The following is a 16415-nucleotide window of genomic DNA, read 5'->3' on the forward strand; positions in this document are numbered from 1 at the left end:
GAGGCGCGGACCCTGCCGGCCCCCTCCCCGCCGGTCCCATTCACTTCGCAGCCTGCTGCCTTTTCATAACGTCCCCCACTAAACCTCCCTCCCTCTCTCCCTCTCCCCCCCACACCACCCTCATCTTCATAAATACACTTCACTATTGAGGCAGTGTTTTGCATGGCAATGTCACAGAGGCCTTACTCAGCTTGGCTAGCTTTTCTATTCTTGAGAAAATCAGCCGATTTCTGCACCCACTTTGGACGTCGCCAGCACACAGTAGCCACTTTAAGCAATCCACTATAAGAAAACGTTGCTTTTTTAGCTTTTAAACCATAAGAAAGATCAATCAGTTTTGTACAGAGAAACATAGGCTTTAATTTATTTTAGCATATGCTAGCGCTACCAACAAAACCCTCCCTTTACGCAACCCCCTCGAGCGCATTCATTTAAAGAGATTTATTTCCTATCAAAGCGTATAATGCAGGGGGTATAATTCAAATGAACTTACAAAGCGAGCTATCGAGCTCTGTATATGAATTCCAATCTATAAAGAATTTTCCTTTCTGTTTTTTTTATTTTTTTTATTTGTAGACCAGAGGCTTTCAAACAAATGAAAACTACCACGAGTAATATATCTACAATTTGGTTTGGTTCACAGCATTAGCCTGAGAAAACCACTGCATAAATCTCAAAATAAATTGTTGCTTAGAAACTTTTAGCCAGGAATCGAAGTTTATGATGCAATGCTTTTCTATTGATGAATGCAGCATTGTTATGCTAATATAGCTAGTATAATCACCAGTAAGATACTTGACACAACTGGAGACATTAAACTAGATTCTTATGTTGTCTGAAGTAAATGTGCATTGTTTGCCTGTGCTAACCCTAAAACTTCCACAGTATAGAGCTGGTCTGATAACTTCCCAGTATTTGCTAAGCATTCTGAGTGGTTACTATGGCAGTGCTATGTGGTTCTGAGTAGTTACTAGGCATAAAAAGAGTCCACAAGTTTATATGATATTCTGTCCCCAAAAAACTGCTTGAGGTCTTCTGCCAATCTAAGTATATATTTTTTCCCTTTGTTTTCATCAGCCAGGCAAAAACAAAATCATCTGATTGCTTGAAAAGTTTAAGTTACAGTAAAAACTCTAACTCACTCTTATTTGAATATATTTTAAAATGTAATTTATTCCTGTGATGATTTTCAGCATCATTACTCCAGTCTACAGTGTCACATGATCCTTCAGAAATCATTCTAATATGCTGATTTGGTGCTAAAGAAACATTTCTTATTATCAATGTTGAAAAGAGTTGTTTAACATTTTTGTGTAAACTGATAAATTATTTTAAAAAAATTAATTAAAATCCTATTTTCATGATTTTTGATGAATATAAAGTCCAAAAGAAAAGCATTTAAAAAAAAATAGAAATCTTTTGTAACGATGTAAAAGTCTTCACTGTCACTTTTGATCAATTTAATGCATCCTTGTTTTCTGAATAAAAGTACTTTCATTCATTTTTTTACTAACCCCAAACTTTTCAATGGTAGTATATCTCCTAGGGGTGTAACGATACCCTCATGTCATGATTCGATACATATTATGATACTGAACTCACAATACAATATCATTGTGATACTCCAAGACATATGGTAAAAGGATAATGAAAAATGTACTATTGATTAAAATGCTAAATTTGGTATTACATTGGGGGTGGAAATGAATTGGCTTGGACTTGGTGCTGGTAACCCAATGCACAGGACAATGGTGATGCGAGAATAAAAATATTCATGATTCTAATGTTGAAACACAGATTTATTTTAGATGAATATGTTTGCACTCTGTCACTGACTAGATATATTTAAAATAATGTAGGCCACTTTTTACTGGTAACATAAGCATTTGGCATTATCAGGACCCACAAATATTCCCCCATTGCATTATTATGCATTATATTCAACATTACATCTAGTAGTTTAATGTAGTACTAACACTAAAACTTTTTTTCTCACACAGTAATTTTAATTTTGGGTGAACTGTGCACAACACATATTGTCACTATCCACGATACGATATTTTTGCATTTTTGTATTGCAATATATTGTGACACAATATATTGTTATACCCCTAATATCTCCTCAATAAAATATTGAGGTATCATTCATGTCTGTAGCACAAAAAGAGGTTTTGGGTGGAAAATAATAAGTATGAGCAATAATAATAATTTTAGTGAGAAACTGTGTGGACTTGATCTAAAGCACTAGTAATTTCCTGGTTTTCTGATCCCAAGTTTACCCATAAACATTTGATCACAATGGCTCTGTCCATGTGCAGCATATATACACCTTCTAACTGAATATCAATAATTCCAGATACATTTTCAAAGCATTGCACTAACAGCGCAATCTTCCGTGGCATTTACAAATGGTAATGGTGCAAGTCAACAGACAGAACATCTTGAGAAATCTATAGATTTTTGTGCGTGCGTGTGGCGCAGAGAATTTGTTTATATATGCTGCCTCTTCTCTCTCCTACATGCATCATTTCAGAAACTTTGCCTCGCACTGAACTATCGAACCTTGCATGTGTGATATTGAGTTCCCCTATAAAAAGTGGGGGCTCGTCCGGGTACGTGAAGAGTAAGGAACAGCCATGGATGAGGGTCAAAGGTGGTTAGCTGGTATGGAGCGAGGGGGCTCATAGCCACAGGGTGCTAAGTCCCCTCTGATCCTCTGTCTCTGATTCCACAATTCAATTCTTCCTTTGGGCAATCGCGATCTAGAACTAGGCCAATGTCACAGACTGTTTTTCTGGCTTACAGAATGGGGGGAAAAAGAGACTCGCTTGCTTGCTTTCTCTTCATCCTTCTCTTGAGCAATTTGATACCCCTCCACTAGCCCTTTCCATCGTTAGCATGTTAACATATACTTTTAGGGGGGAAATATACTGGGGCATTACCTTTTTAAATGGTACACCTTTGTACCTTATTTAAGGGTGCAAATTAGTACCTAAAGTGTACACATTAGTTCCTTTTGAAAGGGTACCACCCTAGTTTCAGCTTTTGTACCTTTTTTATGGGAATGTACGACACACAAATGCTGAAAAGGGTTAGTGGAAGGGTATCAAGTTTACCAACATGGATGGTGGCAAGTAACTCTGTTCGATGCCTCAAAACCATCCTAGATCTTGTGCATTCCCTTGAGATGTAGTAGATGCAATAGTTATCTCTGTCAAGGGTCAAAGATGTCAAGGAAGTACTTCAGCTGTAAAAACACTTCCATAGTCCATATATTCCGTATTTCTTCTGTACGATACAATACGAAATTATATGAACTCTAGTACTTAAATGGACTGCTTTCTGACTGACTTGCGCCACACTGCCTTCACAAGAGTGCCATAAAACGAGGCTACTTTCTTGTGTGGCGGCGTTAGTGCACTGAATACACTGCGTGGGAGAGAGTGGGTGAGTTTCAGAATTCTGTGTTAAGGCAAGAGGAGAGAAAAAAAGGTGCTCATTTCTTTTTCAATCTGTGTTTCACAATGCATGTGTGCCTGGAGAATTGCAGCTAAAGTTCACATGGGGGAGGGAAGGTACCTGCCCCCCATCTCGCAAAACCCACTAGAGTTGGGGAGAGGAGGGGGGGCTGGAAAAAAGGACAGAATGAAAAAAGTGCCATTGAACTCTGACTTGAGATTGTGAAGGGAGAGAAAGAGAGAGGGTGTGAGTCTGAAGAGGGTTAGAGAGAGGCTTTAGGTGGAGGAGAGGGGGGTGGTGGAGGAGAGAAAGAAAGGAATTAGGAAGGTGAAGGACTGAACCACCCTCATAGCCTTTCCACATGAGCACACCTTATATACACACACACCGCCAGGACTCCTGCGATATTTTAAAGGGATAAGGCTCTGAACAAAAGAATTAAAATATAGATCACACAAACGGCCTTCCCATCTCTTGTCTGGCAACAGTGTGGAAACAAATTGGATGAAAGAGTGAGTGAATGAGTAAAACGCTATGCTGCCAAGATCGTAAAGGTGAGCATCACACTTGCTATGGTTCAAAACAGCGATAAAATAAACTACTATGATCAAAGTAACATAAATATTTAATTAGGTCCTGTACTGATTTCAACTTTAAGATGGTCTTGTGCTAAAAATATTTGTAGTTCAATCAATTACTTTTAAAACTGTATTTTAAAAACAAAAAATATAAAATATACATAGAAAGTGAATATAATATAAATAATAATATATTTATTTTTTGTACTATATAAATAAAAATAAATCATAATATATCATATAAATTATAATTTTAAACTGTGTACAAAATATTGGTCCTTGCTGGGAGAGAATATGAAAGACAGCGCATCCTATGCTTGCCTCTGTCTCCTTGTTCCTGGGTAAAACATAAACATAAATTTGAGCTTTGAAATGAACATGTAAGCCAATGCCTCACAGGATACGACTCTGACTAGAGTCATGTGACATAAGTCTGCTTTACTCCTTACCACCAATGAGCAAGGGCAAACACTGTTGCCATAGTAATCCCTCCTATGTTTGCCATCCAGCATTTTTGGGGGAAAAAAGAAACCTGTTTTGATGTCACGCGAAAGCCAGTTCACCACAATATCTCAAGAAATATGTTCCTATGATGTAAATACTGAATATGTGGACAAAAAAATGGCTTAAATTTAAATATGTGTCATCTACTCGTAGTTTCTAAAAATGCATAACATATGGTTATTCATTAGGACGGTTTAATTATTAATTGCATATGCTTATTTGTAAGCTAATGTTGATACTTGCCCATAAAGGACATAAACTAAACTAGTACTCCTATGTAGTATGCAACAATGGCGAAAGAACCTGTTACATATTTTACTCTTAAACATGCAACCTCATGCAGAAGGAAAGTCAAGGTCATAGAGCGTATGACAATGCCTCATCACTCACCTGATCTGTGGGCACTTGATTTCCGTGTTTTATCACTGGTTTCTGAAGTTTTCTTTTCCTGTAAAAACACAGAATCACACATCTTAGTGAATTCAGCATATTTTAAAGTCGAAATACCCCGAAATACAAGCATTTTTAATCTAGTTTTGGCTGTTTTGGGACATGATGCTGTTATTATTATAAATAGGTGAACTCATTTCCAACACCTCTTTTTTTTATTCAAACATGCATTCACCTGCTTACTAGGAGATCTTAAAATGTCACCTGAATCCAGGTTCAACATCACTTTCTTTGTCATGCATGACGTTTCAGAACACAATGACAGGCAAATCATGTAGGACTCAAAAATAATATGACATGCTTGAAAATAGATATAGAAAAAGCTTATTATGCAATAGGAACCTAGATAAATCTTCTTACATAACCACTAAAAAGCAATGCAGATTTTAAATTTGTTAGTGATGTCAGCATTAATAATCTATGTCCAGGGTTTTCAAACAGGGGGTCCCTGAAGGCACTCAGGGAAAGAATAAAGCCTACATTATTTTTTCCTTAAATTTTCATTATATTTCTAACTATTTAAATTAACATTTACTGATGTTATGTTCAGAAATATAATGTAGTAAATCTGGGTGCAAGGTCCCAATTTCCATAGATGCATTTAGTTCAAGTTTGACATTAATGAGAAACGATGCGTGACTTGTAGCTAATATGAGAAACAAAACTTTGTAAATGATTTTTAGAAAACAGAGCGAAAATAATTTAGCACATAACAGACTAATAAACTTAAGTGGGTAGCGGTAGGCTATCCATAGCTAATAATAAAAAAATATTTCCTCGCTTCAGTTCATTCTGTTCATTTCAGTTTTAACAAAGCTCGCGCGGAATTAAATTTAAAGTCTCTTTTGACGGCTAACAGATGAAGAGCGCGTGACTAAACTTTAGGGAGACCTGAGTAACCTGAAAAGAAAATAGGCTACTATAGGTCGGCTATTTCTAATCTGTATTCATAGATAGCTTCTATAAATAAATTCATATGTATTTTCAACATTTAAACTACCTAATGAGAACAAAAAAATCGATTCAGTCATCGTTAATTTCGGCAATTCTTTGGTGGTGCCTTAATCTAGTCAGCTGTTCAGTTAGACAGGAATTTTGGGCATCACAGACGCGTCGCGAGTCACCTGAGGGGTTTTGGCGCGAGGCTGACAACAGTTTGGGCGCGTTGATGAACAAAAAGTGCTGACTAGGTAGGTAGTTCATTTCGTTTTGAGGCGTCATTCAGCCGTATGTGAATTAATAAAATGTTTCTTCAAATACAATAAATAATTAAAATATTTATAAACGGAGGTTTTATTCCATAATTTGGACATACAACAGTATGGATAGCGAGTCTCTTTAAAAAAAAAAAAGCCAGCGAGTCTTAGTCTATGTAAAATATTTTCATATAGGCCTACTGTATTGGGCCCGTTTAAATCTGCCAATGTAAGACTGCAAATAAAGGATGATTTTCGTTCCCATTTCATTTCTTGGATCAGAGGCCGTTGCTAAGATACCAAACTCAGAATTCATAAGTTCAGCGGAGAAATGATTGACATTTGCTTTTTGAGGTAAAAATGAAAACGGAATAATAATAGATAAAAAGTCCCATTTTATTGTGAGTAACAGTACCTGTTTGAAACCTAATCTATTTGAATGAAATTCAGAGAGCGGACTGCAAACAAAATGACAAAAATACAAGCTAGGTTAAATATAATGTGTTCTGTGTGCTTAAAAAAATACAACTTGTCACTAACACCAATTTTAATAATACAAAAATAACTCCTCCAGTACTGTCACTGAAGCTTACACCACTGCAGGATGCCAGGAAACAATAGAGATTATACAATATGCACAATGTACTGATATTTAACATCAAATTTTACAAATACTGTCCTAATAGTCTGTCATGTCCTTCTAATATTTACAAGCTAGTTTTGCTACACCACAAAAGAATTAGACCAAAAAGGGCAGTTTTCCCAAAGAGAATAGTAAGACAAAACAAATACATTTTATTACCACTTTCCTGACTGTAAATTAGCAGCCCAAATGCATGCATCTTACAAAACCGAGCCAAAACACATTCAAATGATTTCATTTATAGCCACATCTTCATTCTCACACCCAAAGAGAATCGAAACACCACAGTGGCCGTTTTTAAGGCCTCGTTGCAAAAGTACAACTGCATCTTGACATCATATAGCAGAGATAAAATAAGCATTGTGTTATCTATCTTATACTGAATTCACAAACACAATCTCTATAAGCATAAAATGAATCATGTATATTGTTGATAATAAATCTGAAAAATGGTAGACTCTTTGAACATACTATCAGAACAAAATAAAGGCAATGCATCAAAAAATGCTCAAATATCCCCACAAAACCCTCTTTGCAGCATCTTTCCTCATATGTTTCATCTGCAGTAGTGAAACTGGGATGCAGAGTTGGTTACATTTAATTCAGATTAGTATTAGACGTAGACAATAGCAGTGCTGCGTATGCCAGGTGCTAAGACAAGACTCCATCTGCTGGGGCCCCTAACGCAGGACCAGACACATATTAATGTGGGAAAATGTCTGGGGCGCCTCTCAGACAGGCCTCTCGCTGCACCTCAGACTCTATTTGTGTCATGCATCTATTACACGTCTCTGCCCACCCCCATAAATTTCAACATTTGTGCGAAAAAAATGTTTAAGCAATCAGCAATTACAGAGACAATCGCAGGTCAGTTTCCTGATTCCATATAACGATCATACAAAATGCTGTTTTTGCCATTAACAAAACTATTGTAAACATCACCTTTGTGGTATTTTATATATATAAAAACTCAATATGGAGATTACAATTCTCTTATGGTTCAAAGAACTTAAAAGAATTCTTTTTGTACAAAGAAAAATGGCTTTTATGTGTAAAGATCCATCTATAGCTGTCATATCACTCCCTAACATGCATTTTAGCCTTGCATTTATCATTATCACATCCTAGGACCAAAAATGGCTGTGTGTGATGTAGCACTAACCAGTCAGGGACATAAATTGCCAAAAACAACAGCTAGCTTATACAACTGACATATAGGCCTATAAATGCTAGAGTGCATATCAGAGGCCTAGTAGTTTCGTAAAAAGTCTCACATTTTAAAACAAGGCACATTTGCGCACTGCATGTATCATAGAATGATGTCATAAGCAGCCTGTTTAAAGTAGCCTTGACATTTCTTTTCCTTGACATTTTCTACAGAATGATGTCATGAATGATTTTATAATTTAGAACAGCAACAAAATTATGAATAAAAAGAAACATCCACTAAGCACAATAATCCTCTTAGTCGGATGTAATGCTAAAATATCTTCCAAAACATACAAATTTTGACAGGTGCACAAAGACGAGGTCAGTCGTTTACCTATTTTTGTAGTCAAAATTACCTCATGGAATAAAACAGGGAACATTGTATAGTTTATATTCTATAATAAGCCACACATACGGATTATTTCCTAGTTAAGGCAGTACAATAAGACACAAAGAGTGCCAAACCACACACCTCTGAGGTTTGACTTTCCCATATTATATGAGGACCACGTGACACAGAAGATCCGACCAATCGGTTGAAACACCTCGAAGAACCGATTCCTGTCATCCAGAATTCATACATCAACATCATCATCACGTCTATGATGGAATGTTGCCCAGCACAAGCACACTTGAGAATGAACGCGAAGTCCGTATCCGCCTTATTATCAAGCCCTTGCGTACTGTCAGCGTACTAACGCGTCCCTATGTAGCCGCAGTCTGATTCCATGTAAAATCCATGTATTCCACATAGCTTTAGGCATTCCAGTCCTTCCAGACCACTGAAACGCATTAACGCAGCGCCAACTGCATGCCTACCGGATTCGATGCTCTTTGTAGCGGACATCGCCGTCTCCCCCATACCCCGACCATCCACATCCCTCCGGCTTTCCAGCCTCGTTCCCATTCAAAGCTCTCCGAAGTCTTTGGAATTAGTTTATACATTCGGTTCTCTAGCTTTATGATATCAGATAAACTCATACAGCTAGATAACCAAAGAGAAAAACTAACCCATGTGTCTTAAAGGGACCGCCGCGTACGCCAGATGCAGCTTCTGTTGTGGTCACATGGAGCTATTGCATTCACTGCCGTGTGTGCAGCTCCGATACAGTCTCACTCTCTCTTTCACGCGCGCACACACATACACGTGGGCTAAATACACTCATATTATGTGCATTTGGTAGTCTAGGGGCTATTGCGCACTTCATGCATTTGTACATCTACCACATTGCAATTGTTTACAATGTGTGTAAAACACATTCTTTTAAGCATTTGGCCTAGCGAAGTCGGAGCCTATGATGTTTATAAAATCAAAATACGCCTCCAAAAAATGGTCAATGATCGGATGAGTCGTTAGAATTAGGCTAAGCAGTCCACGCGCGTTGACATTTACCCATGGCACGTTGTCAAAGCACCCCTTTAAAATTGCATACGTAGGCTACTATTTTATTTCAAACAATAGTGAAAAATATACCTTATAAATTATCTTTTGGATATTTTACAGCACAATTATGTGTACTGAAGGCTATCGACACCCTCCTGGATGCATTTACACTGTAATCAACAGGCCTACATTGGGTATCTACATCTGGCCTTTTAAATGGCTTATCTCGTAAAATGAAATATTAAAAGGTGCTCTAAAATTCTCTCTACATTTCAACCCGTCCTACCCCATTTGATTTGATCTTAATTAAAACGCTAGGCCTGTCTGTCTAACAGACAACCCCTTCCGGAATTGCATCTACCTCAAATGAAGGAAATAAATAAAGCTAAACAGCTTTGGGGTTATTAAATGGTTCTTTCTTAGGTTCAGCAAAGAACAAACAAACAATTTGGCTGTTCTTGAGTTATAGGTCGTTGTAAATTATAAAGTTCTTGATGTTTTATTATAGGTTCTTCACATCAGTGTTTTGGTTTCTGGGTTCTTTGAAGCACCAGAACACTGATATTTTCTAAATATTTTCTAAAGAATAAAACGTTCTCTGAAGAATTTAGAAAGGTTCTTCTCTAGAATGGCATCAGACTAAAAATACATTTTTGGTTCTTAGTGGAACTTTTTTATTTTTAAGGCTGTTATGCAAGTTTTAGTAGGCTAACCTGTATTATGAGTAGAATTTGTCAACTGATTTGACAGATAAATAAGAGATGAATACAACTTGACACATAAAATACAAACGAAACTCCCGGATAGCAGGTTTAAACGAAGTTACGCTTGAAATACATAATATACCTCTCAAAACAAAGTCACAAAAAGATAGGTACTACTCACAATTTAATTTCCCATCCAGCGTTTTCCAAAACCGTCCAACATCCATTTCATTCAAATGACAACACTCACAAAAAAAGTTAATCTCAAGGTTTACGGGGCTTACAGATGTCTTTTCGATGCCTCCGCAGTTTGTGTGCTAAAGCAAAGCCGTTAAAATGGAAATAAAATCTTTGTCGCGAAATCTTAGAGCTCAAAAGCCAAGCACGAGGAAGCGCAAGGCTCCGGCAGCAGCACTGGACGGGAGAAGATTGAACTGAGGGGCTCCTCTGGGCAGGGCCACGGGGGTCACACCGCCAACACAACTGTGATGTCACCAGCATTAACCATTAATGCTTATTGATACACATGGCTGAGCAGGGCTGAGACACCCGTGGGACGCGCCCGTGACCGAGAACTACTCTCAGCATCCGGAAGACTGATGCTTAAGCTAAATATTAACATATTTAATCTGCACCATAATCTATTAAGCAATTCAAAATATAGTTCATACCAATAATGAGCTAAATACACGTGTTCTACGATGAACATATTTTCATTTTCTAATTGACTTATATAAGTTATTTTGATGTTTTGTGGGGATCTAATGTCTAGGTGGTGTAACTGATTTAAGATGTAAAAAAAATCTCATTATAAGGCTGACATTCTTGAAAAGTATTTTTACAAAATATAAGTATTTCTAAAAATAAATAAATAAAAAGCAGTGAATATTAATTTTTGAAAATGGTTTGCCTCCAAATTAAAGTCAATGTGGTGTAACCGACATGCAGGAAGCTAATTTGTTGTCATATGAACCAGGACCAAGTTTTTAAAACACACACACACACACACACACACACACACACACGTTAAATCAACATTTAGCTCTTTAGGTTACATTCATATGACTAAGACCAAACCAACATTTAAAACTCATTTTATCATCTTGAACATCTTTATTTTATAACCGCCGATAAGTTGTTTTATTTGCCATTTTATTCTCTGATATCTGTGTATTAATATGTAGTGTATAAACGCAATATAATACAAAGGAAGAAACATTTAAATCCAGTTTATGTGTGTTGTGGGGCGGAATATCACACTGCATTCTTTATGAGGTGCCACATACAAGTGATTCTGCACTTGTGGCCAAATAAAACGTTTATTGGTGTTGCTTGCAAAACGTTAAACACTATGTAAAAACACAAAAGTCGTATATAGCTACATCATATAGCCTACTGTATAAAGGGCATGAGAGCAGAAAGGTTATGCAGTATACTAGACGTTATAAGGATCAAATGTGAAGGCAGGGCAGAAATTGTATCCTTCTAATGCAGATTAATGCAAATTTAAATACAACGACTTAGTGCGCCATAAATAACCAAAATGAAACAAATAAAGAAACTGGCGTGAATGTCTAATACAATACGTTCTCAATAAATACATACAATAAACATTAAAAAATGTGCATTGATGCAGACAAGCAGATGGAGTCTCTCCCTCTTTGTCTCTCTCTCTCTCTCTCTCTCTCTCTCTCTCTCTCTGACAGACAGACAGACAGAAAGACAGACACACACGCACACACACACACACACACACACACACACACACACACACACACACACACACACACATTTGGCCTATCCTTATTTTCCATTAAAATATATTCCCCAGGTTATTTGAAAATGGGATCTCCCGGTGGCTACATATAAAACAGAATGGACTGGTCCATTTAGCAAGAGGAAAGCAAAATATTTCGTGTGCACTAATGAAACAGTGTAATGTAAAGCAATAAACTTGATATTTTGGCTGATGTAAAAACTCGAGTCTGCTTTAAATCAAAGCAAAATTTAAAATAAATAAATAAATAAATAAACAAGTGGCTTTTATATATATATCTATCTATATATAAAAGCTCTACATCTGTACATAATGCAGCCTAATGCAACCGCGTGGCCTAAATGTGAGAAATGAGAGCCTTTATCAAAACAGATAATGATAAACTAAAAGAAACACTCATATCACTAAATAATAGGCTTACTATCTTAGTACTGAAATCCACAGGTAAATTACAGTTAGTATTTAAAAGTTAAACGACACTATTTGAGGTATAATGAATTACACATATAGCCTATACTTTGCTAACTTCATTAAATTCGTAGTAAAAACATCTGATAAAAAAATGTCTCTGCTCTAGGAAGTTTTTTTAACTCTATGATAACGGATATTACGACGCAACGGGGGAATGCCTCCTTTTAAAAATGACATTAAATATAGGCCTACATGCCAATAACATGCAGTTATGAAAGAAGAGAATGAAATGACATTTTCAACGAGCGTGTAACGACACTCTTCGAATTTGTTTTTTGTTTTAATTTCCAGGATGATTTTTAAACATCTGTCCATTGACAACCATTTTATATCTCATGAGGCTAAATAACCATGCTGCGTAATTTTCAATATAACTTTAACAAGGATTTTAGTCTAAAATGTTGTTCATTTTAGTTTTAGTTTGCTGCATTTGTGCAGTTATAATGTAACAAACGAAGAGCTATCTCTTAGCCTACACTTTTATCACAGCCAAGATTTTTTTTTTTTTTTTATTACAATGTTTAATTCTAATTAATGTTTTAAAACACTCCATAAAGGCCTCAGTTCCAATTTTACTTAAATAAAGCTTGCCTTTTATTTTTGCAACCAACGTATTAGAATAAATAGACCCTATTACAAAATGTATGGCAAATATTGTCCGTTTTTAATGCTTATCATTAAACACACAATTTACAACGACATAATATGCATTCATGTAAATGCCAGTGTGAGAGTCACACACACACACACACACACACACACACACACACCTCCGCAGGATTTAGACACTCCCGCTTTTTGCGTCATGTCCTGTTTCGAATATGCTCTTCCCACCATGTTAAAAAATAGGCTGTAACCCCAGAATACAGGCCTACATAACACATATACAACACAATTTTAAGCAAAACATCGCATCTTTAAAATAAATAATTTTCTGTTTTCTTGTATAGCATATAGTCTAGCATATTTAAGCAAGACTAATTTCATACTAACTTACTAAATAGCAATAAAAAATGATCAATGATGAGAATTAAACTACTAAGAGGTGTATTTTTCAACATGCATTGCAGTTTGAGATACACAAAAGCTCAGTCAGGTAGAAGGGACCTGTCCTTGGTGCTGAAGTTCAGATTACAGAAAAGACCGCTGCGTTCCTTATATCTTTGATAAGTAAATCTTGTTAACTTTGTAATTTTGACATACCCTTTCTCACAGTTGATTCTTTTTATTTTCCCCCTCAAAAGACTCACATTCGCTTCATTATAGGACTTTGTTAATAGTTAGACTAACAGTTGGTTAATGCAAATTGTCATTTTAACTGCTGCGTTATTCAACATCAAGATAAAACATTATGTAAAAATTCAAATAAAAAAACGTAAGTACGAGAACATTTCGTTTTCAAAAAAAAAAAAAAAAAAAATCAAACATCATACAAAATCAATTTAGCTTTACAATTTATTTTTATCTCATTTATACATTGAGACGTGTTATTGTTTTCATCAGCTCAGAAATCGGTCTTATAAACAGTAATATAAATATCTCTAAAGAAAATATTTGGTAAAAACGTGGCTGGAAGTTTTTTTTATTACTATTATTATTTTAAGATATTAAAGGTCGCGTTAAATTATTAAGTAAAATTCTACAGCTAAAGACTTCTATAGTAGACGAATAGTTTCAACATTACAATTCATTATTTTTACTCACTAATTCATTACTCAGATACGTAAAAGTCGATACAAATAACATATATAAGACCCTATATATATATATAGCCTACATATATACATATATTTATATAAGACCCTGTTTTATCTGTCAAATCGTTTTAATTCTTACCTTTTAGTATAGACATTGGAGACCTCTCACCTCTGAGTGCCTGGAGAAACATAAGTTGTAATGAGAATCAACGAACAAACAATGCTTCCATGAGTCCTTCTCCATTTATTTAGATTTCTTCATGTTTGATTAAAAAAATAGTAACTATTGTAGTGCTGCAATAATGTAAATATAATACGAGTATAAGGCTATTTAACTGACGCTGCCTCATAACAACACTGTGAAAATGTAAAGTAAAATGTTTTGCTACAGAGCATTTACACTACAGTATGCGAGTTTGCAAGTTTACAAAGTCTGTAAAACGTACAAGCACGTGCTTCTCTCTCTCTCTCTCTCTCACACACACACACACACACACACACACACACACACACAGGAACATAATACTTTTAAAAACTGTAGTAATAATAATAATAATAATGTGTAGCTTACAATGAAAAAAAAAAAATATTAAACTACAACTATCTTTCAGTCTGTTGTGGCTGGGTAGAATACAGTTCAGAAAAAAACGTTTGGGGCCTTTTGTGGGGTTCCAGGGATCCTCTTGGTCTCTATTGTTGGTCACTCCAAAAGCCTGATTAATTAATTTCACACTGTAGCTCCGGAGAAAATTTTCCCACAAACAAGTGACCGAAAAAAATTCAGCCCTAAAGAAAGAAGTCAACATCAAGTTCAACAACGTGCGGGCTGCTCATTATCATGACAATAACGTCTGGGAGCACAGAAGTCCCCTTAACAAGAGGGTCTGGCGTCAATACACTCCACCTCCCGGACCCCGGAACATTTTCCCAGGCTCCTCTAACAATCGCACAACTGTTTGCTCCCCGGGCTCGCCTAATGATCACTTCATACAACGCTCAAAAGATGATTTAGTTAAAATACGCCACATTAACTCTGACAAATGGAAACTTTTTTTCCCTTAACAAAAACAGCGCGAGAATTAGACTGTGTGCAAATAATTACATGTGAAATTTGCACACATTTTATGAATCTTTTAAAAGCTTGTTTTAGTTATTTCAACAAAACTGCACAGTGAATTGTTTGTTTATTTCACTGGCAGCTGTGATTACCTTAACTTTACTGTGATGATGACAAACATATTGGATGGCATTTTGTTCACGGTATATTTTATAGTTTCAAACTCTAACGGTAGTTTACAAACATATTTAAGATACTAAAATCTGTCAATTATTGTAAAGTTTATTGATAACAGCACATGTGATACAGTGCAAGACAGCTGTTGCCAATGAAAACACAAATAGAGCACAATATTAGCTAAACAAACACAAAAAACACAATCAGGGTAACATTAAAGATGGTGTAAACATTAACCAAATAACATATGCAGCACAAAACACTCCAATGTACGTAACTGATAAGAAACGAGGAAAAAAAAAAAACTTTATTAAATTGTTATAGGCTAGTAATATATCATTTTTCACTGTAAATGATTATAGCTACCCATTTAACAGGTTTTTATTGTAAATTTTTTACATTCTTCGCGTTGAAATTACTTTTTTTTTTTTTTTTTACATTAACATTTTACAGTTAAGTTAAACATTGTGACTGATTACTATTGATAAGTCAGTACAAATGAGTATATTGACTTACCAAACCTGGGGTGATCCATTACACCAAAAGATCTAATCCACAAGCAAAAATGGGGGGGAAATGCTTTGCAGCAATGTATTTGTTGAAAACAAGAACAACCATGAACTATTCCCGAGAACTGCTTTAAAAGCGCATCTACGTCACCTTAATGGACAACACTAAAGAAAAAAGTATTGATGTCTGTTAGTTACAAACAGCCATTGGCGTTGGCTTGAGTGATCTGACGCTCTATTAGCTCAGCTGCACAACTTGTTATCCAGTTTCCTGCCAAGTATCCAGTGCTACTGTTCCGAGGACTGCTGGGATCGAGTCTGTCGTTGGTCTCCATGAGTGGACGTGTGCAGAAACTCAAACAGCTCGCGCTTAAACGGCGTCCCGTTGTGAATTGATGAGTTATTGTTCCAAAGTCCGCGTGCATGATCCATTTAAAGTTACGCCCATCTTATTTTGGGTTGGCATATGGGCAGACTAAAAGAAAGCTCGTCGGTTTCGTTCTATCCGCGAATACGCGAAGAAATAAACGCAACTTATCCATAGAATCAACTCAGATTTTAGGTAGAGGCGCATACGAAGCTTACAGCCTGCGTAATCTT

The 16415-nt window shown here is 36.1% G+C and overlaps 1 protein-coding gene across 5 annotated transcripts in view; it reads right to left on the reverse strand.

Moving 5' to 3' along the window:
* Window positions 1-16415, reverse strand: part of gatad2ab (GATA zinc finger domain containing 2Ab) — an 82178-nt gene extending 65763 nt beyond the window's left edge. The window contains exons 1-3 of one of the 5 annotated variants that reach the window (XM_051909410.1): window positions 15823-16415; window positions 14212-14251; window positions 4932-4989 (exon numbers count right to left, since the gene is read on the reverse strand). The gene's annotated coding sequence lies outside the window, so the exon portion shown is untranslated. Of the gene's footprint in view, window positions 1-4931; window positions 4990-8511; window positions 8797-8858; window positions 8984-10308; window positions 10525-14211; window positions 14252-15822 lie in introns of those variants that run through there. The other 4 variants (XM_051909413.1, XM_051909412.1, XM_051909411.1 and 1 more) reach the window with 4 other exon arrangements.

This window comes from Ctenopharyngodon idella, chromosome 10, assembly GCF_019924925.1.
Source record: "Ctenopharyngodon idella isolate HZGC_01 chromosome 10, HZGC01, whole genome shotgun sequence".
Lineage (NCBI taxonomy): Eukaryota > Metazoa > Chordata > Actinopteri > Cypriniformes > Xenocyprididae > Ctenopharyngodon > Ctenopharyngodon idella.